Below are 26,552 nucleotides of genomic sequence, written 5' to 3'. Positions count from 1 at the left end.
CAGAATTCATAGAGGTACACTTACAGAGGCTAAATTTTACTGTATGTAAATTATACTGTAGTAGCCTAATTTTTTTAAGTGCTATTACATATAAAACAATGTGCTAGACACTGAATTATGACATCTAACGTTCAAGCATACAATTCTCAAGGGTTCTAGATGTATTATCAAAAACTTACCATTAAACACTTAAAGTTCAGCCTTCAGTATTTTATATTTTATCCACATTTATAGTCTATAAAATGACTCAAAACATCACCTAAACTTATCACAAGATGAATTTTGAATCATTATGTGTTCAATTCACACTTAAAGAAAATCTCATTGTCTTATTCTTAAAAGTGAACATCTCAATATCTATTAAATGTTAATTATATGGTTATGAGTTGAATTTGCTACTAAATTTTACCTTTTCTGAATTATAAATACATTCTGAGAAATGCAAACTGTGATTAGATTTATTCACATCCCTCAGAACACTACAAAATGTGTCCTAAACATGTTAATTGATTTCAGAGACTTCTATGTCTTGAGCAAGACTTCAGTGTTAACAAGTGTCTGATGGCTTTTAAAATGAGAACGTTTCAGAAATTCATCTAAAAAATTGCTTGAACGTAAAATGCAATCCTAAGGTGTATACTCTAATGCCTATTGATAAATAAATAACTTAGTTTCCTTCTAGAACTCATGTCAAAATACATTTTCTTCAGAAAAAATAGGAGTCAAAGATGTTTCACGTTCTTTTCATAGTCACATTACATTTGCTTTTTACAACACTCTCAGAAAAGTCTTTCCTTTCATATATTCACTTTTTAAATGACAAATATCTTTCCCCTCACTAGACACTGAGTCACGAAACTTAGAGCAAAAGTAAAACTTTCTAATGGAATGCTCATGTAAATACTAGAAATAAAACAAAATAAGGCAAACTCTTTCCTTCAAAATGTTGCCTACCACACCCAAACACAATCCTGCTTTTTAAACAGCAAGTAAAATTAAATCAACCGTATTTTCCTAAATAGAAGTCCACTCAAAGTTTTTTTCCACAAATATGACATTCACTTGACTTAATATTATCCTTCCCAGAAGAATAACACGCAGGGTGTTAGAAGGCAGTTGTTGGACTCCTCTTCAGCAAATAAAGGAGACCAGATAGAGCTTAGCTTGGTCTGCCCAGGAAAGGAGGAACGCAGCTTGCTGATATGGCTAAGGAATGCCAATTAATACATTTTAAAACCCCTATCATCTGCCTGAGACGTGTACATCTTCCCAGGCCCTCAAACTTCAATCAGAAAGTGTGTTCAACTCCACTGTCATTTCACCCACAGTGGGGAAATCCATCGAGGAAAACCACAGGAAAAAAAAGTTTTTCAGACATTCATATTAGCATAAGCAACCCAGAGCTCACAGCACAAACTAAGTTAACTTGCCGGTATCTTGAATGAAGACATTTAATCAAAGCATACATTTTCCACCTTTCCAGTAGCTTTCAAGACAGTTGGTTTTGGTGACCGTTTTTTGGTCTTTTATTGTTCTCAACATGACTGGTTTCTCACCGCAGGATTTCAAACAAAATGAGACAATTAAATGACATCTCGAGCGAAGGGGTGCTTACCTTGCAGATAAACAAACGGGCCTTGCCTTCTCTAAAATGCGGACACGTGCTTTTCCAGCATTAGGGGGCTCCTGGCGCGCGCCCCGCGGCCACCTGTTGAGGAAAGCTAGCGCAGCTCCTGCAGCCCAGGCTCCGGGCGCCAGCCCTGCCCCGCAGCCCCGGGGCCCGTCGCAGCTCGAGTGGTCCTCCCCGGCCCAGCGCTCGTCGCCTGCTCTCCGCCCTGCAAGTTTCAAGAGGCAGTTATTTCTCGCAGCCACTGCGCTTGCAACTGCCTCCGGGCGGGGGAGTGGGTGTCCAAAAAGCCAGCAGCTGGAGAAACTGAAAAGATCACAAGCGACTAAACGATAAGCCCCTTCTTCCTTTTAAGGACCGAGAGGAGGGTAGAGGGGAGTAGTGCCTGAGCCCACGTGACCACCGAGCCCGGCGGTCTCAGGAGCGCCCGGCGCCGCGCGTGACCCCAAAGTGGGAGCACCCTCGAGCCGCCTCCTGGCCCACCCCCAAGGATAGTGGCGCACAGATGGCGCTCCCCGCAGCCCCAGTCTCAGATTTAAGAGGTCTGTAGTAGGGCCTGAGAACATGCATTTCCAACCAGGTCCTGCGGGATGCCGACACTGATACAGCCAGTCTGGGGACCACACTTCGAGGATCACGTCCCCCAGCCCCTGACTCACACAAGTGTCATTCAGTACAGAAGTCTGATTCTAAGGAGCCAGTGGTGAAACCAGAGAGGCTTTGGGTTTGTCAAATCCCCAGCAGCAAACGTTAACTTCGGGTCCTGGAGTGGCAAAGCCGTGGACTAGAGGTGGAGGGCGTGGGTTCTCAGCTCTCAAGAGCTCTCTAGGAAGGCCTTTCGCGTTGGATCAAAGATCCCAGGTACTTCCTCGAACTCACTTGGTGGAAGTGGCACTGGGGAGACCTGTGCCTCCGGCCGCTGCGCCCTTCTCGGCTGGAGGTACCTGCCCACCCCTCTCCTTGGGCGAAGGCCCCTGGCGCCTCCTGGTGGCAGCCCCAGTTCCCCCAGCTTAACGGGGTATTCCCCTCACCCAATCCAGGAGGAGCCCCAGGGTGTGAGACTGCGACCACAATCTTAACTGGCTTTAAGGCAGCTGCTGCTGATGAAAAGGAAAGTAACGTGTGACCCACAGGCCATTGCGAGAACCCAGTGTCACATCTGTGCCTAATTAATCATCAAACCATCTACTCAGGTGGCATAAGGGACATGGTTTTTGAGGGTTGTGATCCAGATCTCTAACAGAGGAAGACCAAGGGGGCATTTGGAGGGAACCTTTTACAGTACCAGCCTCAACTGTTTGGTGTTTAGCCAAAATAGACACAAGTGTGCTCTGGGTTGATAAGGATGAGGTCCGCAGGTAATGAAGACAGGCTCCAAAGATGGAGAAGCACCTGCTTCATCAGCTAAACAATAGCTGTGAAAAGTCTCCACTGCCCCACACCAACTCCAATTTTCATTAAAGCTGACCTGGTTTCTCTCAGGTTGAAAGGCAGAGCCTCCTGGTCCTTGAGGCAGAGAAGTTAGTTTGGATAGGAAGAGTGTGTCGCTGGCAAATAAATGCAGCGGACAACATGCCAATCTCAGCCTCCCTGTCCCCTGTCCTGGGGTCTCTCAAGGTACCCAGTTCCCATATACTCCTCCTCCTTGCCACCTTATGGAGAAAATGTTAAATGATGGTTTAAAAAAATCAGCTTCGTGGCCAGGCATGGTGGCTCTCACCTGTAATCTCAGCACTTTGGGAGGCTGAGGCAGGTGGATCACGAGGTCAGGAGTTTGAGACCAGCCACTTTGGGAGGCTGATGCAGGTGGATCACGAGGTCAGGAGTTCGAGACCAGCCTGACCATGGTGAACCCTCATCTCTACTAAAAATACAAAAATTAGCTGGACGTGGTGGCATGCACCTGTAATCCCAGCTACTCAGGAGGCTGATGCAGGAGAATCGCTTGAACCTGGGAGGTGGAGGTTGCAATGAGCCAAGATCGCGCCACTGCATTCCAGCCTGGGTGACAGAAACTATGCCTCAAAAAAAAAAAATCAGTTTCATTTGGTGGTATATACGTGTTAACAAGATAACTCTGGAAATGGAAACCGTCATGAAGGAATTTCAACCATAAGCCAACAGGCAGAAAAAGATGGGTGAGGGTGAAGAAAATGCATCTATCATTATTAACATCATACCTGATGCTGTGCTAAACACCTGCACAGCATCTCATTTAATCCTCACACCAGCTCAGTGAGATACTGACTCCACTTTTCAGGTGAGGAAATTGAGGCTTACAGAGCTTCTATCAGCTACCTGAAGCCACATGTGAGAAAGGAACCCAGTAACAACAGTGGCTTCATAGACAGCTACCACTTATTGGACATTTATGCCCCGCTTTCTGTCAATAATTCTTATTTTATATGCAAGCCTATAAGGCAAATTCTATTATCCCCATTTTATACTTGAGAAAATGAATGTTCAGGAAGGTTAAACAACCTCCCTATGGTCACATGACCTATCAGTGGCTAAGAAGGACTTGAATCCGGTAGAGAGGCCAAGGATCCATTTACCTCCACACCATGCCTGCAATCAATCAGAAATGAAGATGGCTTGACTCTCTGCTCTACGCGGAACACTGCAGACAAACTCCTGACACCTGTGAGCCAAGCTTCTGCTCTGTGTTCACTGTGATGCTTTCTTCAGAAAGCATTCTACACACAGGAACAGCATGTTCTCTTTTTAGAGCAGCTCAAACACCCACAGATGCTGTTTATTATACAAGGAAACCTCACTGCAGGAAATAATAAGCAGAAAATGAATGGGAGTGAGTACGTTTCCTTCTGACTCATCCTGTCCGTCAAGAAAGACAATTGTACCCAGGGATGGAAACTTTGCCTGGTTTAATGCAGAGGGAGAGGTTGATTATTCCAATTCTACCTGAATTGTGACCACAATGACGAAGGGATTATTCTTGAGGCAGTTTATATCAATGGCTAGACCAAAAAGCACTCTGAAGCCTGGTATTGAGGACGATGCCTGCTATATAAATGAGCAGGGTCCCAGCCTCATTTCCACCTCACCCCTGACCTGCCTAAGGAAGCACCCACATATGACGTTGAAAGGACTGCCTGTCTCCAAAATAGATTACAATGAGGACTGAAATCTTCACCATTAAGTCATATTTTGGGGATAAAGCATTGAATTGTTAAAATTAAGTCATGTTATATATGATGGGTAATATTAATTTGCTAGCATTTATGATTAACAAGAGGAGCTTGCAAGATGAGCTAGATGTCACCTGGGAAAGCAAAGGAAGTCAATGTAGTACAGGTATGGTTTGCTGTGAAGAGGAAGGAAAGCTTCTCCATAAAGGTGCACCTTCCTCATCTTCTCACCCCGCCCCTTCTCTTTTTTTTTTTTTTTTTTTTTGAGACGGAGTCTCGCTCTGTCACCCAAGCTGGAGTGCACTGGCCAGATCTCAGCTCACTGCAAGCTCCGCCTCCCGGGTTCACGCCATTCTCCTGCCTCAGCCTCCCGAGTAGCTGGGACTACAGGCGCCCACCACCTCGCCCGGCTAGTTTTTTGTAGTTTTTAGTAGAGACGGGGTTTCACCGTGTTAGCCAGGATGGTCTCGATCTCCTGACCTTGTGATCCACCCGCCTCGGCCTCCCAAAGTGCTGGGATTACAGGCTTGAGCCACCGCGCCCGGCCTCCCCGCCCCTTCTCTATCTAGTGAAGTCTTACACATCCCAAAGCAAAGAGATTGAATAAGGTAAAGAGCACATTAGCCCAGTGGAACGTGCACATTGCCTCCCCCACAGCCCTCATCTTACCTGTCAACACAACCTGCGCTGCAATTGAACAGTGCATGTCTTATATCTCTAGCATTCTCCATGGTCCATAACACCCACCTAGCACAATCCAGACATTCAACAAATGTTTGCTGAAGGCTTTGACTTGGAAAGATCAGAGGGAAACAGTAGGGAGAATTTTCCATAGGAAAGAAACCACCAAGAGGCAAAACAAAACCCTGTCAAAGGCAAGAAAGCAAAAGCTAATACAAAAAATGGAGGGAAAGAGGAACCCTACAAATGTCTAGAAGGGTGTCATGCCAAAGGATGCCTTTGAATTTCTGCTTTATTCTCTGAGCTTGAGGTCAAGTAGGAGGATTTGGGTTCTGGGATACTCTTACCTGCTCCAGAGTATTATAGGAACAAGCTTATTTATATTATGTGGGTACAAATTGGTCTGTTTTAAGAGAATCTGAGAGATAAAACCCTACACTTATGGAATTAATAAAGGAAAGGGGAAAGATTAATTGAACCTGCAATAACACTTTTGGTGGTGATGAATGAAAAAGATGGGATTACTAATTAATATGTCAGAGATCATCTCAACTGAACATAAATCAAAGTTCACAAAATGTGATTTGATATTTGAAACTTGAATTTGGATAGAGCTCTTTAGGATCACATCTTTTGTAGAAATAAAAACAAACCTAATATTTATTGAGCATCTTTCTAGCCCGGACACCACAGTAGGCAGGCTTGAATAGGTTGATTCACTTTTATTTCATTTAATCCTCGTAAATTCCCTGGACTGTCTATTTTACGGATGGGAAAACTGAGGCTCAGAGAGCTAACATTTCTTTTATAAGTCACCCACATGCATTTGGTAGGGTGAAAGTTCCAACCCAGCTTTACCTACCTGCACATCCCATGTTTTCTCCGCTGTTACTGAGATGCTTTTCTTATTTGTTGCATAAATGGAGGCATGTCTGTCCCGTGGAGCCCAAATATTGTTGAATGAAATGTTGTCAATTTCTTGTCTAGGAATGACCACCTATGAGCATATTTATGTAACTTATTCTTTATTGATCTGTGTTGGACTGGGGACCTCAGAGGGTAACAAGGACATAAGCAGCAAGATAGACCTAACCTGATACCTGGGCACCAGGACCAAGAGACAAGGTTACTATGACCTGCAGTTTAAATGAACCACCTGAGCAACCAGCACCTGCAGCCAACTCTTTCTAAATCACCCTTATTTGTCTCAGTCTTGATCTTTGCTATTTGTAAACAAACAGGTAAAAAATAACTTTTTGTCCTGTCCACAGGCTCTTGAAGGTATTTAAATTCCACACAAATCTCTTGCATAACTTAAGTTTCTAATTTTCTATGCATTTGAAATCAAACATGAAGAATACACATTTTTTTCCTTACTTCCAACTCTGAAGCAATTCTCTTGAGCTAGAAGAGAAATTAGCCCATAGAGGTCATTGACATGAATGTGAACACCCCGATAAGAAAAAAAAAAAAAAGTTATAGGACTGTTAGAAATGGCGGCAAATTGTTACATGCAATTTCACAAATGACTCAAATACAATTCTGAAAATGCAGCTTCCTTACCTTTTCTGGCTCAGAAGAAGATATTAATAACAGGTCAGCCAGTGTAATATTCCCTGAAATGAGATCAAAAAAGAAATAAGGTATAGACATACATGGCTTAAGACCATAGATAAGACTGATTCCATAGAGTTTAATATTTCAAAAAATGTTTCAAAAATTTTGACTAGAGTTTTTTCTACATCTTCTTGTAAATGTATCTAACATTTTCAATTTCTTTGTTCATATCATGGAAAGTTACTATGAATGCCTCATATTGTCCTTTAGACCCATAGCAACTAACTCTCCAGTGACGCACATTGCAGAAACGGCTTTTTTTTTTTCCGAGATGGAGTCTCGCTTTGTCGCCCAGGCTGGAGTGCAGTCCTGGCTCACTGCAAGCTCCCCCTCCCAGGTTCACGCCATTCTCACACCTCAGCCTCCGGAGCAGCTGGGACTACAGGCGCCCGCCACCACGCCCGGCTAATTTTTTTGTATTTTTTTTGTAGGGACAGGGTTTCACCTTGTTAGCCAGGATGGTCTCCATCTCCTGACCTCGTGATCCGCCCACCTCAGCCTCCCAAAGTGCTGGGATTACAGGCGTGAGCCACCGCACCCGACCCAGAAGTAGCTTTTATAAAAATACAGACCTGATCTTTTGTGCATAGAAAGTGCTTCTTTCACATATGTCACTGTTTGATCTGATGAACCTAACCAGAGAAAGGAATCGTTTTCTCTTCTCTTATTCAGTCCTCTCCTTTGCTGGGAATTATAACCAGAAAACGAACTTCTCCAAGTAGTTCATGCAGCTACTTAAGGATCTCCAATGCTGTTCCTTGGACCAGGATCTCTGCATTCTCCTCTCCCCTCACATTGTTTCTCTTCCTTTTATGTCCTCACATATTATTTTTCTACTGTCCAGGCAGTTTAGCTAACTAGCTTAATGGTTCTGCTCATATTCAATTCAAGTGCTTCCTCAGCCTGCTCCACATAGTCTACCAAGCCACCAGCCACAGCTTACTAGGAGACCTACTGTCCTAGCATATTGGCTTCTAGTTAACAAAGCACTTCATGGCCACATCATGCTGCATGTTCACACCAACCCTATGAGTTTGATTTTATCACCAATTTACTGACAAGGAAACTTGAGTTTTCCAGATTTGCACTCAGAGAAACACAGGTCATCTGACTTGTATATAAATGTACACCTGCCTCCCTGCAAAAGGTTCAGTTTCTGTGTTCCTAGCACTGAGGCTGTCAACGTCCACCATATTACAAAACTGCTAGTATTTCATAGGCCTTTCAACCGGACCCCATCCCTTCCCTCCCATCCTACCTCTACCCTCCCTCATCTCAGGCTAAAATACCACTGAAGGGAGAAAATTCTTAACAACTTCTTTAGTTATTTTCACCTTAAAATTTTTCTGACAGGCTGGGTGCGGTGGCTCGTGCCTGCAATCCCAGCACTTTGGGAGGCCAAGATGAGAGGATCACTTGACCCGAGGAGTTCAAGACCAGCCTGGACAACATGGCGAAAACCCATCTCTACAAAAAATACAAAAATTAACCAGGTGTGGTGGCACCTGTAGTCCCAGCTACTCGGGAGGCTGAGGCTGGAGGATCACCTGATCCCGGGAGGTTGAGGCTTCAGTGAGCTAAGATCACACCACTGCACTTCAGCCTGGGTGACAGAGACCTCGTCTTTAAAAAAATTTTTTTTTCCAACACTCAGCATTACATTTATTCTTTCATAACACACTCTTCTTTGAGACTGCCTCTTGCCCTCATGCATTCCTTAATGCTTGCAATACCTTAAGTGTCTACCTGAGACACAGGAAATATGAGGGTGTTTGCTCACAGATGAGGAGGAGGCTATAACTACCATTCATTCAGCAGTTGCTTGTAAATCCTTTGCCTGTACTATTTCATTTTATCCTCAGAATAATCCAATGAGGTAGGTACTACTTATGTTTCCATTTTACAGATGAGAAGAATAAGACTCAGAGAGTTTAAGGAACTTGCCCAACAGCTATTAAGTAGCAGAGGGTTCAAACCAGATCTGTTTCACTCCAAAGCCCATTCTCTCTGAAGTGCTGGTCTCCCTAAGACTTTATACACTAGCTGAAGGGAGAAAACAAACGCATAAGATGATCTGCAATGCCTGTTACAAATGATAAGTGATAAATTAATGGTGGCAATCAGGAATTTTGTGGACTTTCAGAAGGTGAGAAGTCACGTTCCTGCATGTTTGGGTTCCTCTGAGACAGTTATAGTAACTCCCAAAGCTCCTTACCAGGGCTAATTGGAGGGTGTTGATCTCCTCTGCCGTATCATCTGAATTCCACAGGTGCATGGGCCCATCCTTAAATCCTTCCCTTGGAGTCCCTCGTTCTTCCACTTTAGCACTCTAGAAGCTTCATTCAGGGCAGCTGTAGGCTACAAATGACTTCCATCTGCTCTGTTTTTCAACCTAACCTTGTGGTTGGGAAAAGAGAGCCCAGGATTCCTACGGAGAGAACAGAGAACACAAGGAAACTAGCGCACACAGATCAGAATTGCCCAGTGCAGGGATGGAACCCAGGCTTGGAGTTCCAAGGCTTGGACCTGGGGTGGGTTTTCAGCCCAAACACTTGCTAGTTGTGTGCCCTTGGACGTTTACCCGACTTCTTTGATTTTTCTCCATAAAATGGGAACAGCACAAGAAGCTACTTCACAGAAATGACAAATTGTTGTAACGTGCCTGATGCTTTGTAAATTCTCAATAAGTAGTAGCTTGAAAACAACCCAGAGATCCTTGGATTGAAGGATTTCCTAGGTGTACAGAAGGTTTGGCCTAAGAGATGGCAATGAGCAAGTTTTCCTCTTTGGGAAGTTTGAGCTCTGAGGGTAGAGGAGATAGTGAAGGGGTTAAATGCTTGCCTGGAGTGTGTTGTAGAACTCTGCATATATCTCTACAAGCAGGCCCAATTGTGAAGTTAGAGAAAGCCCCCCGACACCTGACCCAATTATAAGAGTAAAGTTACAGCAGTGTTTCTCCCATTTCACTAGGTCATAAGAGTCACCTGGGTCCTTTTTTTTTTTTTTTTTTTTTGAGAGAGTCTCGCTCTGTCGCCCAGAGCTGGAGTGTCATGGAGTGTCAGTGGCGAGATCTTGGCTCACTGCCAGCTCCGCCTCCAGAGTTCACACCATTCTCCTGCCTTGGCCTCCCGAATAGCTGGGACTATAGGTGCCTGCCACCACACCCAGTTAATTTTTTGTATTTTTAGTAGAGATGGGGTTTCACCATGTTAGCCAGGATGGTCTCAATCTCCTGACCTCGTCATCTGCCCGCCTCAGCCTCCCAAAGTGCTGGGATTACAGGAGTGAGCCACCGCGCCCGGCCTCACCTAGGTTACTTATTTAAAATACAGATTCCCAGCCCACTCCCCCAAAATGTTCTAACCCAGGTGCTCTAGGGCAGTTCCTGGGAATGCTCATTTTACACAAGCCACTGGGTGATTTCATGACCAAAGAAGTTTAGGAAACATTGCTTTAAGCATTCAAAGAACTTATGTGTCCTCTGTGTAATAGAATCTATATAATGAGCAGATTTATCATCCCACTTTATAGGAAAAGTAACTAAGACCCAACAAGTTTCAGCAGCGTGCAAGAGCCTGCTCAGGCTGGCTCAAGAGAGCCTACTGTTGTTGTTTTGTTTTTTTGAGATGGAGTTTCACTCTTGTTGCCCAGGCTGGAGTGCAGTGGCACGATCTTGGCTCACTGCAACCTCTGCCTCCTGGGTTCAAGTGACTCTCCTGCCTCAGCCTCCCAAGTAGCTGGGACCACAGGAACCTGCCACCGTGCCCAGCTTTTTTGTATTTTTAGTAGAAATGGGGTTTCACTATGTTGGCCAGGCTGGTCTCGAACTCCTGACCTCAGGTAATCCTCCCTCCATGGCCTCCCAAACTGCTGGGATTACAAGCATGAGCCACCTCACCCAGCCAAGAGAGGCTACTGTTAAATATTCAAGGAATTTGCAATTCGGTGATTAAACCCTGAATGGTTTGAATTTGGCCATGGTGGAATAACTACACTCCAGATTTCTCCTGGCCAGAAAGGAGCTCACGGGTGCCCAGGTCGGCTTCTTTTTTCAAGCAACACAGGGCACTGATAGAAGTGAACACATCTTGGCTGTTCTCCTGTTTTCAGTCCACGGTTCAGTTTGAATATTTGTCTTTTTCTCTACTGAAATTCATAAAGATTACATACAAATCAGCAACCCAGGTCTTTTTTTTTTTTTTTTTTTTTTTTTAAAGAACTGTTTTACTAGCACATCACTGAGTCAGGGTAAGTAGTGTGTCTGAGTGTTAGCAAAAAAGCTGAAGTTCACCTGTGTTCTCACTCCTTAATCCATGTGCATTCTCCTCCTGGTCCCCTTATGGTCCCTCCAGCCTCCAGTCCTGGATAGATTTAGGGCTCAAATTCTAACAAGGATCACCTGCTAGAGAGTTGGTTCAGAATTTCTAGACTTTACGTGATCGTTCTTTTCCACAACAGGTTGATGTCTCCCTCTAGTGGATAGGAAAGAGTAAGACAAATTTTTAGATCATTGTATATATGTAACACATTGAAATGTATAGAGGAGAGCTAATTTCCAATAGCAGCACAAAAATTTCCTTTTTATTCATTTAATATTTCATTCACTCAGCATTTATAATTTGCTTACTATGTGCCAGATATTGAGGTATGAAGATTAAAAAATGAGAATAGTCACTATATACTGAGAAAGACTGCCAAGATACATTGAGAAGAAAATCAGAGTGCAGAGCGTTATGAAAAATACACTATCATTTGTTTAGAAAGGCAAAAGAAAGAATACATACACACACATTCGCATAAGATATCTTTAGAGAGACACACAAAATAATGTTAATATTAGTTGGTTTCCCCCTGGAAGGGAAATAGAGGTAGGAGAGTTTTCTAGTAAATAGGGGTAGGAGAATTTTCACTGCATTCCTTTTACGTGTGAGTGTGTGTGTGTGTGTGTGTTTATTTATTTATTTTTTTTTTTTTTTGAGACGGAGTCTCGCTCTGTCACCCAGGCTGGAGTGCAGTGGCCGGATCTCAGCTCACTGCAAGCTCTGCCTCCCGGGTTCACGCCATTCTCCTGCCTCAGCCTCCCGAGTAGCTGGGACTACAGGCGCCCGCCACCTCGCCCGGCTAGTTTTTTGTATTTTTAGTAGAGACGGGGTTTCACTGGGTTAGCCAGGATGGTCTCGATCTCCTGACCTCGTGATCCGCCCGTCTCGGCCTCCCAAAGTGCTGGGATTACAGGCTTGAGCCACCGCGCCCGGCCTGTGTGTGTGTGTTTAAAATTTTTTTCTTTCAAGCTAGGCTCTCACTCTGACCCTGTGCTGGAGTTGCAGTGGCACAATCTCAGCATGCTGCAGCCTCAACCTCCTGGACTCAGGTGATCCTCCCACCTCGGCCTCCTGGGTAGCCAGGACTACAGGCATGCACCACCATGCCTGGCTAACTTTTTGTATTTTTTGTAGAGACAGGGTTTCACCATGTTACCCAGGCTGGTCTTGAACTCTTGGATTCAAGCGATCCGTCTGCCTTAGCCTCCCAAAGTGCTGGGATTACAGGTGTGAACCACTGCGCCCCAGCTCCCTTTTATATTTTTTTTATTGTGAACCACATGAAGGTATTTCCTAATCATAAAGTAGACAGATATTAAAACTTAAGAAGAAATTGAGGCCAGTCCTGCTTCAGTTTCTCGGAAGGAAATTCATACACATATACAGAGAAGTGTGATCAGGCTGTGTTAGAAGTAGGCACAGTGCACTACAAAGCACCAGGCAGAGGCCCCTACCCAAACTGGTTGTGGGGACAGAGTGGAAGCAGGAAAGATCAAGAGAGACCAGGTTAAGGAGGACGTTGCATGACAAGCTAACGAGCTTTCACTTGATTCTGTAGCAACAGCAAGCCATTCAAAGGCTTGAGCAGGAGACTAACAGGTAGATTCTCATTTCAGAGGATCATCTGGCAGCAGTGCAGGGGAGGATTCGAGGAGGTCTCCACTAGAGGGAAGGTAGAGTCATGAGCCCTTTTTTGTAATTTCTCTTCTTCAAAGACGTGTTCTCTAGGGTCAGAGGATTCAGGTTAAGAACAGGAATAATGAGTCTAGGTTATAAATGCTTTATGTGGTCTTTATTCAGATGACTTGTTCTTAGTCCAGGGAGAATAATTTATGTGTAATCCACTTGCCAGTGGGGTAGGAACACTAGCAAGTCCTTTACAAATGACACCTCATTAATCTTCACAATAATCATAGAAAATGGGGGCATGATTATTCTCCTAAAAAGTACAGATGAGAACATTGAGACTAAGCAGATTAATCAACTTGCTCAAGATTGATAGCAAAAAAAAAAACCTGTCAGATTTAAGTCCATCTGTCCGATTGCAAAACACATATTTTAAAGTATCGGCAAGAGTCTCCTCTAAACTGTTCAACAGAAAACCACTACCCGTCTCTGCCAAAACCAAGCTTCTGAAATATTCCCTTTGGCCAGGCGCAGTGGCGTGACTCACACCTGTAATCCCAGCACTTTGGAAGGCTGAGGCCTGCAGATCGCGTGAGCCCAGGAGTTCAAAAACAGGCTGAGCAACATTGTAAAACTCCATCTCTACAAAGAATACAATTAGCCTGGCACAGTGGTGCATGCCTGTAGTCCTAGCTATTCAGAAGACTTGAGGTGGGAGGATCACCTAAGCCCAGCAGGTTCGAGGCTTCAGTGAGCTATGACTGCCACTGTCCTGCAGGCTGGGTGACAGAGCGAGACCCTTTTCACACAAGACTAGTGCATATGCCACAGCAATTTGATTGGTTACAGATTGCTAAATTCCGAGAAAGAATAATCTATTACTCTAAAGGAGGGGTAATGATCTAAGGGGGTCTTTCGTGCTGTTTGGTCTTAATTATCTACAGGAAAACAAGGCAAAATTTGCAGCTGCATGCCATGTGACTCAGGCTGCACAGTCACACTCCTCTCAAGGCTGGGTATAAAGTTCCAACAGCTTTAAGTTTGAATTATTTAATTTCACATATTTATTCAAAAGTAAATTAAAAGCTGGGCATAGTAGCTGATGCCTGTAATCCCCAACACTTTGGGAGGCTGAAGCAGAGGATCACTTGAAGTCAGGAGTTTGAGATCAGCCTGGGCAACATAGTGAGACCATGTTTCTGCAAAAAGAAAAAAAAAATCTTTTAAAAATTAGCTGGGTGTTGTGACTCATGCCTCTAGTCCTAGCTACTTGGGAGGCTGAGGTGGGAGGATGGCTTGAGCCCAGGAGTTTGACGCTGCAGTGAGCTATGATTGTTCCACTGCACTCTAGCCTGGGCAACAGAGCGAGACATTGTATCAAACAAACAAACAAACAATAAATAAAGTATTAAAATTTAAAAAGTTAAAACTGGTTTTAAGTGTTTTCAGAGCTATTTTCTTCTAAAATATTAAAAGCAAACTGCTTATAAAAATTAATAGGTGGCCGGGCGTGGTGGCTCACACCTGTAATCCTAGCACTTTGGGAGGCTGAGGTGGGTGGATTACGAGGTCAGGAAATCGAGACCATCCAGGCTAACACAGTGAAACCCCGTCTCTACTAAAAATACAAAAAATTAGCTGGGCATGGTGGCAGGTGCCTATAGTCCCAGCTACTCTGGAGGCTGAGGCAGGAGAATGGCATGAACCCAGAAGGCAGAGCTTGCACTGAGCCGAGATTGTGCCACTGCACTCCAGCCTGGGCGACAGAGAGAGACTGTCTCACCAAAAAAAAAAAAAATAATAATAATAATAAAATAAAAAATAATAGGCAAAATACAAGTCATAATTTAGAAATATTGAGATTTTAACTCAAAAATATTTAAAGCTAATTTTAAAAATTATTATACTAGGCCAGGTGCAGTGGCTCATGCCTGTAATCCCAGCACTTTGGGAGGCCGAGCTGGGCGAATCTTGAGGTCAGAAGATCGAGACCATCCTGGCTGACAAGGTGAGACTCCATCTCTACTAAAAATACAAAAAAATTAGCCGGGCGTGGTGGCAGGTGCCTGTAATCTCAGTTACTCGGGAGGCTGAGGCAGGAGAATGGCATGAACCCGGGAGGCAGAGCTTGCAGTGAGCCAAGATCGCACTACTGCACCCCAGCCTGGTTGACAGAGCAAGACTCTGTCTCAAAAAAATAATAATAATAATAAATATATATATATATATACACACACACACTATATAAAATACTTTATACAAATTAGTCATAATTCTACCATTTAATGTCCATCTGGTTCATGCAGTAAAGAAGCATAGTATGTCTAGAACTACCTATATACAGATTTAAGTCAATGTGAGGTATTTAACACGACCAAATGTTCCTCAGCTTCTATGCATAGCCATTGTAATACCGTGTTAACTCCTGAATAACTCTGAAGCAAGAAAACGGGACTACAGAAAAACAGACCGGGCACGGTGGCTCACGCCTGTAATTCCAGATTTTGGGAGGCCAAGGCGGGTGGATCATGAGGTCAAGAGATTGAGACCATCCTGACCAACATGATGAAACCCCGTCTCTACTAAAAATACAAAAATTAGCTGGGTGTGGTGGCACGTGCCTTCTATCCCAGCTACTCGGGAGGCTGAGGTAGGAGAATCACTTGAACTCAGGAGGTGGAGGTTGCAGTGAGCTGAGATCACGCCATTACACTCCAGCCTGGGCAACAAGAGTGAAACTCTGTCTCAAAAGGAAAGAAAGGGAAGGGAAGGAAAGGGGAGGGGAGGGGAAGGGAGGAGAGGGGAGGGGAACAGAGGAGAGGGGAAGGGAGGGAAGGGAGGGAAGGGGAAGGGAGAGGAGGGAGGGGAGGGGAAGGGAGAGGAGGGAGGGGAGGGAAAGGAAGGGAGGGGAGGGAAAGGAAGGGAGTGGAGGGAAGGGAAGGGAAACTACATTGTGCAAGAAACACCTGCATTTTGGCTCTTAAGAAGAATTAAACAAGTTAATTTGTCTTTTTTCTCATCTAAATGCTTCTGCTACTCCGCTCCGTCCTGAGCTTAAAAGTAATGTTTATCTCGGACATCAGCAGCAACACAAACCTTCATGGCATTTGGACACAGTTGGATTTTGTTTCAAGGACTTGGAACCCAGAAAAAGACAAAGGATCCTATACCTAGTTTGCTGAGTTTTTATTAGGAATGGACGTTAGATTTTGTCAACACTTTTGGTGGATCTGTGGGGGTAATCATATGGTTTAATTTTATGTTAATGTAGTGAATTATATTGATTGGGCTTTGAAATGAAGACTTACATGCATGAAATAAACTCCAGTTAGTCTTAATGCATTGTCCTTTTTACATATTGTTAGGTTGAATTTGCTAAAATTCCTTGAGAATTTTTGCACCTGTGTTCCTGAGAACTACCGATCTGTAGTTTTCTAAGAATGTCTTTGTCAGGTTTTGGTGTCAGGGTAATGCTGTTATCCTAGGATGAGTTGGGAAGTATTCCATTGGCTTCCATTTTCTGAAAGAGGTAGTAGAGAACTGCTGTTATTTCTCCTTAAACATTTGGTATAATTCACCACCAAAGCCATCTGGGCTTGGAGTTTTCCTTGTAGGAAGGTTTTAAACTACAAATTCAATTTTTTTTTTTTTTTTGAGACGGAGTCTCGCTCTGTCTCCCAGGCTGGACTGCAGTGGCCGGATCTCAGCTCACTGCAAGTTCCGCCTCCTGGGTTTACGCCATTCTCCTGTCTCAGCCTCCCGAGTAGCTGGGACTACAGGCACCTGCCACCTCGCCCGGCTAGTTTTTTGTATTTTTCAGTAGAGACGGGGTTTCACGGTGTTAGCCAGGATAGTCTCGATCTCCTGACCTCGTGATCCGCCCATCTCGGCCTCCCAAAGTGCTGGGATTACAGGCTTGAGCCACTGCGCCCGGCCCAAATTCAATTTTTAAAAATAGATATAGGACTACTCAGGTCAGCTCTTCTTGTACAATTTTTGGTAATTTTTTTTCCAACGGGTTTTGTCCTTTTTATGTATGTTTTTGAATGTTTTGTTAAAAAGTTGTTCATAATATTCTCTAATTATTATTCTAATAGCTGTAGAATCTGCAGGATATGTCTTTCATTCTTGATGTTTGTAATTTGTGTTTCCTTTCACTTTTTTTCTGTTCAGTCTGGTTAGAGGTTTATTATTTTTATTTTATTTATATATTTATTTATTTTGAGATGGAGTCTCGCTCTGTCACCCAGGCTGGAGTGCAGTGGCACAATCTTGGGGCTCACTGCAACCTCTGCCTCCCAGGTTCAAGCAATCCTCCTACCTCAGCCTCCTGAGTAGCTGGGATTACAGGTGCACACCATCATGCCTGCTAATTTCTTTTTGTATTTTTAGTAGAGATGGGGTTTCACTATATTGGCCAGGCTGGTCTAGAACTCCCGACCTCGTGATCCACCTGCCTCAGTCTTCCAAAGTGCTGGAATTACAGGCATGAGCCACTGCGCCAGGCTTTTAACCTGTTTTTTTGTTTTGTTTTGTCTTGTTTGTTTGTTTTTGAGACAGAGTCTCGCTCTGTCACCCAGGCTGGAGTGCAGTGGTGTGATCTCAGCTCACCACAGTCTCCGCCTCCCGGGTTCACACTATTCTCCTGCCTCAGCCTCCCGAGTAGCTGGGACTACAGGCGCCCGCCACCACGCCTGGCTAATTTTTTTGTAGTTTACTATTAGTAGAGACAGTGTTTCGCCACGTTAGCCAGGATGGTGTTGATCTCCTGACCTCGTGATCTGCCTGCCTTGGCCTCCCAAAGTGCTGGGATTACAGGCGTGAGCTACCGGGCCCGGCCTAGGGGTTTATTAATTTTATTGATCTTCTCAAAGAACCAGCTTTAGGCTTTATTGATTTTCTGCTATTTTTGTTTTCTATTTCATAAGTTTCTGCTCCAATCTTAATTATTTCCTTTTTCATTTTATTCTGTTTAACTTACTCTTTTTCTAATTTTGTTTTTTGTTTGCTTGTTATTGTTGAGATTGGGTCTTGCTTTGTCACACAGACTGGAGTGCAGTGGCATGAACATGGCTCAGTGCAGCCTCAACCTCCCAGGCTCAAGCCATCTTCCCACCTCAGCCTCGAGGAACTTGGACCACAAGTGCATGCCACCCTGCCCAGCTAATTTTTGTATTTTTTGTAGAGAGGGGGTTTCACCATGTTGCCCAGGTTGGTCTTGAACTCCTGAGCTCAAGCCATCACCTGCCTGTGCCTCCCAAAGTGCTAGGATTATAGGCATGAGCCACTGCACCGAGCCTCCTATTTTCTAATATAAGCATTTAGTGCTGTAAGACTCCCTCTAAGCACTGCTTTATTGTATCTCACAAGTTTTATTATCTTGTGTTTTAATTTTCAGACAGTTCAAAACGCTTTCCAATTTCTCTTTTTTTTTTTTCTTGACACTAATGTGTGATATAGAAGTTTTATTTTCCAAATATTTGGAGATTTTCTAGATATCCTTTTTGTTGATTTCTAATTTAATTATACTGTGGTTAGAAAGTATATTTTATGACAAAAACAATTTTGAATTTATTGACAAAAATAGCATGGCCTATTTTGATAAATGTTCTACAGGTACTTTTAAAAATGTATATTCTGCTATTGTTAGAGTGCTCTATAAATATCAATTGGGTCACATTGGCTTTTTTTATTAATTATTTTTTATGATTTTATATAGTAAACTCTATACTACATGTTGTTTGTTTAAAAGGTCATTTATCTTTTGAACAGATATAAATTTATTTTATTTATTTTTTAGAGACAGAGTCTTACTCTGTCACCCAGGCTGGAGTACAGTGGCACTAGCATAGCTCACTGTAACCTCAAATTCTTGACCTTAAGTGATCCTCCAACCTCAGCTTCCCAAAATGCTGGGACTACACACCTGAACCACCATACCCAGCCCCCTCAGTTTCTTTACTTGTTAAAAAAGAAAGAAAAGAAAAAAGAAGAGAAGAGAAAAGAAAGAAAAGAAAAGGAAAATAGGAATAATACCTGGGTATTTGGTAAGGATTAAATAGCATACCTAAAGCATATGACACAGTGCTTGATGTGCAGTTGTTGTTCAGTAAATGGTAGCTATTATTGCCAGATTCTTCTATCACCACAAAAGTGGAATTATCTGGCATTTCTAGAGTCCCTAAAGAACGCAAGGAGAGAGGCCGGGCGCGGTGGCTCAAGCCTGTAATCCCAGCACTTTGGGAGGCCGAGACGGGCAGATCACGAGGTCAGGAGCTCGAGACCATCCTGGCTAATACGGTGAAACCCCGTCTCTACTAAAAATACAAAAACTAGCCGGGCGAGGTGGCGGGCGCCTGTAGTCCCAGCTACTCGGGAGGCTGAGGCAGGAGAATGGCGGAAACCCAGGAGGCGGAGCTTGCAGTGAGCTGAGATCTGGCCACTGCACTCCAGTCCGGGCGACAGAGCGAGACTCCGCCTCAAAAAAAAAAAAAAAAAAAAAAAAAAAACAACGCAAGGAGAGCCCCTGTAACTCATACTCATTTACTGCTTAAGGGAGTATGTTATCTAAGCTGATGTTACATAGGCCAAGCACACCGTGGTATGATATTTTAACAGGTTGTTTTATTCTCAAGTAATAGAGAATATTAGGCCAGGCACAGTGGCTCATGCCTATAATCCCAGCACTTTGGGAGGCCGAGGCAGGTGGATCACCTGAGGTCAGGAGTTTGAGACCAGCCTGGCCAAGGTAATGAAACCCTGTCTCTACTAAAAATACAAAAAATTATTGTATTGGTGGCGGGCGCCTGTAATCCCAACTACTCTGGAGGCTGAGGCAGGAGAATTGCTGGAACCCGGGAGGCGGAGGTTGCAATGAGCCAAGATTGTGCCACTGCAAGCCTGGGCAACAAGAGTGAAACTCCGTCTCAAAAAAAACAAAAAAGTAGAGAATCTTGCGTCAAGTGAACTAAACAGAGGGAGATCTAACATCTCACTTAACAAGATGGGGTATAAGCTGGGCATGGTAGCTCACGCCTGTAGTCCCAGCACTTTGAGAGACCGAGGTGGACGGATCACAAGGTCAGGAGATTGAGACCATCCTGGCTAACACGGTGAAACCCCATCTCTAATAAAAATACAAAAAAATTAGCCAGGTGTGGTGGCAGGTACCTGTAGTCCCAGCTACTCAGGAGGCTGAGGCAGGAGAATGGCGTGAACCTGGGAGGTGGAGCTCACAGTGAGCCAAGATCATGCCATTGCACTCCAGCCTGGGCGACAAAGCGAGACTCTATCTCAAAAATTAATTAATTAATTAATTAATTTTTTAAAAAAAGAAAAAGAAAGCTCGTCTCTACTAAAAATACGTAACTTAGTAGAGCATGGTGGCAGGCACCTGTAATCCCAGTTACTCAGAAGGCTGAGGCAGGAGAATGGCTTGAACCTGGGAGGCAGAGGTTGCAGTGAGCTGAGATCGCACCACTGCATTCCAGCCTGGGCTACAAAGTAAGACATCGTCTCAAAAAGCAAACAAACAAAACGAAAACAAAAACAATTCTGGGTATAGAGCAGTTTCAAATTTGATTAATTCGTAAGCTCAATATTGTCATCAAATCTGTTCTTTCCATTGAATATGTAACTATAAAGATTATGTTACCAAAGGTAAAATTTTATGAGTGCAGTTTGCCTTTTTCAAAAAATGCTGGAGAACTTTTTTTTTAGATGGAGTTTCTCTCTTATTGCCCAGGTTGGAGTGCAGTGGTACGATCTTGGCTCATTGCAACTGCAGCCTTCCAGTTTCAAGCGATTCTCCTGCCTCAGCCTCCCAAGTAGCTGGAATTACAGGTGCCCACCACCACGCCCAGCTAATTTTTGTATTTTTATTAGAGACAGGGTTTCACCATGTTGGCCTGGCTGGTCTGGAAGTCCTGACCTCGTGATCTGCCCACCTCGGCCTCCCAAAGTGCTGGGATTACAGGCGTGAGCCACTGAGCCAGAGAACTTTTACATACAGTACTTTCCTTTGCTTTAGTGGGGTCAAACAGTAATGTTGCATGTCTCCTTCTTGACTGTATCCTTAAAAGTCCTTATTAGGTACAACAAAAATGGCATATTGATTTCAAAATATCATTTATATCTTATTTATAGTACATTCAAAATACTTAACAATTCAATCTGTCTGACCTACTCCTATTTCCATGTTCCTGATCATTTTCTGTCAATTATTAGTACATCCTTCCCTGCAAAATTGAGTCATTTTATCATATTAGATTTTTACTCACAGTTCTCTGAAATCATTTCAACTTACAGCTGTGCTTAGAAGACTTAAGGATGCTGAAATTACAGTGAAAGAATATTAACTTAAGGGTTGATTTCAAAACAATTATGGAGCCCTAGTGGCTTACAGTGGGTTAAGCAATACTAAAGAAAATTATTAATATATTAAAATGCATTCAAAGGAGAACTTCTATTACTTTACAAAACTCTAACTTAAATTTATGTTTGGGCCTCTTGACATTTCAAAACCTACTGTTTGATTCACTGCTGGTAGAACAATTTTGCTTTACATTTTAAAAGCCTACAACAGACTGGGGATGGTGATTCATGCCTGTAATCCCACCACTTTGGGAGGCTGAGGCAGGCGGATCACTAGAGGTCAGGAGTTTGAGACCAGCCTGGCCAACATGGTGATACCCTGTCTCTACTAAAAATACAAAAATGAGCCAGGTGTGGTGGTGTGTGCCTATAGTCCTAGCTACTCAGGAGGCAGAGGTGAGAGAATTGCTTGAACCTGGGAGGTGGAGGTTGCAGTGAGCCGAGATCACGCCATTGCACTCCAGCCTAGGTGAAAGAGGGGGACTCCGTCTCAGAAAGAAAAAAAATTAGCCAGGTGTGGTGGCGCATGCCTGTAGTACCAGCTATTTGGTAGGCTGAGCAGTGGGATTGCTTGAGCTCAAGAGTTCAAGACTGCAGTGAGCTATGATCACACTACTGCACTCTAGCCTAGGTGACAGAAATACCCCATCTCTAAAAAAAAAAAAAATTAAAAAAAAAAAGACTTACTAAATAATGAAGTTCTCCAAAGAGAAAGAAAATGATTTTTAAAAATGAAGGAATCTTGGAACATCAGGAGAAAGAAAATATAATGAGCAAAAATGTGGGTAAATACAACAGGCTTTCCTTCTTCTCTTGAGTTTTCTAAATTATGCTTGATGGATAAAGCAAAAATTATAACACTGTATGATGTGGTTCTAAATGTATGAAGAGGAAATAGCTACGATAATTATATAAACAGGGAAAAGTAGAGACATAATGGAAGCTAAGAGTTCTATACTTTGCTCAAACTGGTAAAATGACATCAATACACTGTATTAAGTCATATATAAAAAATGTAATACCTAGAGCAACCACTAAAAAAGCTATACCAAATATATATGTTTATCATCAAAAACTATAAATAATTCAAAATGGAATTCTAAAAAATGTTTCAGTAACAAGCATGAAATTAGGCAAAAGAAAACAGAAATTTAAAAAACAGAGAAAACAAACAAAATGAAAAGGAAGACTTAAGCCCTAATATAGCAATAATTACATTAAATGTAAATGGTCTAGATATACCAATTAGGCAAGGTGCAGCGTCTCACACCTGTAATCGTAGCACTTTGGGAGGCTGAAGCAGGCAGATCACCAATGTCAGTGAAGGAATTAAAGAAAGAGGAGAGAAAAGAAAGGTGGCTTGCCAGTCAAGACAGGTTTATTTTAGAGAAAACAAACCTGAGAAGGGCGTCTGGCCAAGTTAGGTCAGAGGCACATTCTCTTACAGACTAAGAGTTTTTAAGGATTCAGGGTGGGAAAGTTTATCAGAGGCTTGGACTGCTTCTATATCTCTTTGTTGTGCTTATTTGGGAGGGAGAGTTGTGTGTCTGTTCCCATACAGTCAAAAGTTCAAGACCAGCCTGGCCAGTCTCTACTAAAAATACAAAAAAATTATCCGGGTGTGGTGATGCAGGCCTGCAATTCCAGCTACTTGGGAGGCTGAGGCAGGAGAATCGCTTGAACCCGGGAGGCAGAGGTTGCAGTGAACCAAGTGAGCGGGAGGCAGAGGTTGCAGTGAGCTAAGTGAGAATCACTATACTCAAGCCTGGGCAACAGAGTGGAGACTTCATCTCAAAAAGAAAAAAATAAATAAATAAAAATAAATACGCCAGTTAAAAGACAGAGTTAGCAGAGGGGATTTAAAAGATGATTAACTATATGATATCTATAAGAAACTCTTCAAATAATAATATAAGGAATTTGAGGATGGAAAAAATATATTATGCAAATATCAAAGGAAAGCAGGAGTGGCTATATTAGTGTCAAACAAAGTAAACTTCAGAGCAAATAAAATTACCAGACACAGAGAAGGACATTATGTAATAACAAAAGGGTCAATCAACCAAGAAGACATAGTAATCTCAAATGCCCCCAAACAACAAAGTTATAAGATATGTGAAGCAAAACCTGATAGAAATGAAAGAAAAAAGGCCAGGCATGATAGCTCATACCTATAATCCCAGCACTTTGGGAGGCCAAGGCGGGTGTATCACCTGAGGTCAGGAGTTTGAAAGCAGCCCGGCCAACATGGCAAAAACCCATCTCTAATAAAAAATACAAAAATCAGCTGGATGTGGTGGTGCATACCTGTAGTCCCAGCTACTCAGGAGGCTGAGTGAGGCAAGAGAATCACTTGAACCTGGGAGGCGGAAGTTCCAGTGAGCCGAGATCAGGCCACTGCACTCCAGCCTGGGCGACAGCAAGGTTCTGTCAAAAAAAAAAAAAAAAACAAAAACAAAAACAGAGGCCGGGTGGCGCGGTGGCTCAAGCCTGTAATCCCAGCACTTTGGGAGGCCGAGACGGGCGGATCACGAGGTCAGGAGATTGAGACCATCCTGGCTAACACGGTGAAACCCCGTCTCTACTTAAAAAATACAAAAAATCTAGCCGGGTGAGGTGGCGGGCGCCTGTAGTCCCAGCTACTCCGGAGGCTGAGGCAGGAGAATGGCGTAAACCCGGGAGGCGGAGCTTGCAGTGAGCTGAGATCCGGCCACTGCACTCCAGCGAGGGCGACAGAGCGAGACTCCGTCTCAAAAAAAAAAACAGAAAGAAAGAAAGAGAGGGAGAAAAGAAAGAAAGAGAGAAAGAGAAAAAGAGAAAAGAAAGAAAAAGAAAGAGAAAAATCCACTATTGTTGGAGGATTCAACTCCTCTCTCAGTTGATAGAATGAGATAGATAATCAGCAAGAATATAGAAAAACTCAACCACACCAGCATCAACAAAATCTAGTTGACATTTGCAGAATACTCCATCCTACAAGAGCAAACTACACAACCTTTTGAGGGTCCATGGAAGAAATAGTAAGATAGACCATATCCTGAGCATTAAAACAAACCTCAAAATATTTACAAGAATTGAAATCATATAGAATGTGATCTCTGACCACAATGGAATCAAACTAGAAACCAGTAACAGATAACAGGAAAATCTCCAATCACATGGAAATGAAACAAGTACTCTTAAATCAAACACAGGTCGAAGGAAATTTTAAAAATACATGGAACTGAAAGAAAATGAAAATAAAACATATCAACACTTGAGGGACACAGCTAAAGCACTGCCAAGAGGGAAATTTAAAGCACTAAATGTGTGCATTAGAAAAGAGGGAAAATCTCAAATCAATAATCAATAATCTTCCTAGCTTCCACATCAATAACCTAGGAAAATAAGAACAAAATAAATCCAAAGCAAGCAGAAGGAAGGAAATAATAAAAGTAAGAACAAAATTGATTAAATGGAAAACAGGAAAAAAATAAGAGAAAAACCAATGAAACAACGAACTGGTTCTTTCGAAAAATTAATAAAATTGGTTGGACACGGTGGCTCACGCCTGTAATCCCAGCACTTTGGGAGCCTGAGGTGGGCAGATCACCTGAGGTCAGTGTTTGGACGAACGGAGGCAAGATGGCGCACTTCCGGGTTCTTCATCCCCCCAACTTTTAAAATGCAGCCGACGCCTGGGAAGGTGCAGACCAACTGGGCATGCGCCAGGTGATGTCAATCTGAAGAGACCAAGATTTACCTGGTCGCACCTGCGGAACGCCCCCCGGACCCGGACACGCCTGTGCCCCGCCTATCGCCCTCCCACTCCCAGAAAAGCCACTCCGGACGAGTGCCACGCGCGGACTTCCCAGCTTCCCCACTGCGGTTGGGACTGTCAGAACTCCGTCCGAGAGCAGCAGGGGGAACTCTGTGGGCCTCATTTGCCGGAGGCCAACAGACCTCTCCTTACCCACCTTCTTCCCCTGAAGCTAGGTGACCAAGATAAACTTGCAGTTTTGTTCCTACCCTTGCCTAGTCGCTGGTTCCTTTGCGCCCGATCTGGTGGTCTTAGAAAAAACAAAACAGTCAGGAGTTCAAGACCAGCCTGGCCAACATGGTGAAAACACATCTCTACTAAAAATACAAAAATTAGCTGGGCCTAGGCAACAAAAGCGAAACTCTGCCTCAAAATAATAAAAATAATAATAATGATAACAATAATAATGTATTAATATTAACTCATTGTAACAAATTTATCACACTAATGCAAGTTTGTTACTGTAAAGATGGGGAAGGAAGTTTATGGGATCTCTGTACTTTTTACTCAATTTTTCTGTAACCCTAAAATCGCTTCAAAAAAAAAGTATTTTTTTTTAATGTGGCACACAATATCCACACAATAGAATACCATTAAAAAAAAAAAAAAGTATTAATGAATGCTACAACATGGATGGACCTCAAAAACAATGCTAATTTTAAAAACTAGATGCAAAAGACTGCATATTAAATTTATTTATTTCTATGAAATGTCCAAAAAAGGAAAATGCATATACACAGAAAGCAGATTGGTGGTTGCCTGGCACTAGTGATAGAAGAGGGCATTAACTGTCTAGAAGCCAAAAAAAAAAAAAATCTTTTTTGGGTGATGGAAATTTTCTAAACCTGGATTGTGGTGGCATTTGCACAACTTTATTAACTTAATAAAAGTCATTGAATTGTAAACTTTAAATGAGTGAATTTTATGGCATGTAAATATCCCAATAATGATTTTTTAATCACATAAACAAACTGATAGACATAAACACATTTAAGTGACTACCTATGGGCATAAGGAATGCAAGTGGGGAATGGAACCAAAACAATAAAATTAAATAAGAGATGGACCATTATGTCCCGAATGATAAGGCATTATTTAAGAAATTTGATTAGATAATCAAATTTGATTTGATTGATAATCTTCTGCACCTAAGATCCAAATTATGGGAAGAAGGAGGCAATCTGCAGAAAGGAAAAGCCAAGTGGTCAACAGGCATATATAAAGGTGCTTATCAGCCATTAAAAAGAATGAGATCACATCCTTTGCAGCAACATGGATGGAGCTGGCAGCCATTATCCTAAGCAAATTAACACAAGAACAGAAAGCCAAATATCACATGTTCTCACTTATAAGTGGGA

At 42.9% G+C, this 26,552-nt stretch overlaps 1 protein-coding gene across 3 annotated transcripts in view; it reads right to left on the bottom strand.

Moving 5' to 3' along the window:
• ESR2 (estrogen receptor 2) overlaps window positions 1-1,989 on the bottom strand; it is a 72,355-nt gene extending 70,366 nt beyond the window's left edge. For 2 of the 3 annotated variants that reach the window (XM_033187763.1, XM_033187765.1), the window contains exon 1: window positions 1,616-1,984. The gene's annotated coding sequence lies outside the window, so the exon portion shown is untranslated. Of the gene's footprint in view, window positions 1-1,615 lie in introns of all 3 variants that reach the window. The other variant, XM_033187764.1, reaches the window with a different exon arrangement.
• Between the last annotated feature and the right edge of the window lie 24,563 nt (window positions 1,990-26,552).

This window comes from Trachypithecus francoisi, unplaced genomic scaffold, assembly GCF_009764315.1.
Source record: "Trachypithecus francoisi isolate TF-2019V2 unplaced genomic scaffold, Tfra_2.0 Lachesis_group3, whole genome shotgun sequence".
NCBI classification, from domain to species: Eukaryota; Metazoa; Chordata; class Mammalia; order Primates; family Cercopithecidae; genus Trachypithecus; species Trachypithecus francoisi.
The sequence above is the reverse complement of the archived record's forward strand: the minus strand, read 5'-3'. Positions and strand labels throughout refer to the sequence as shown.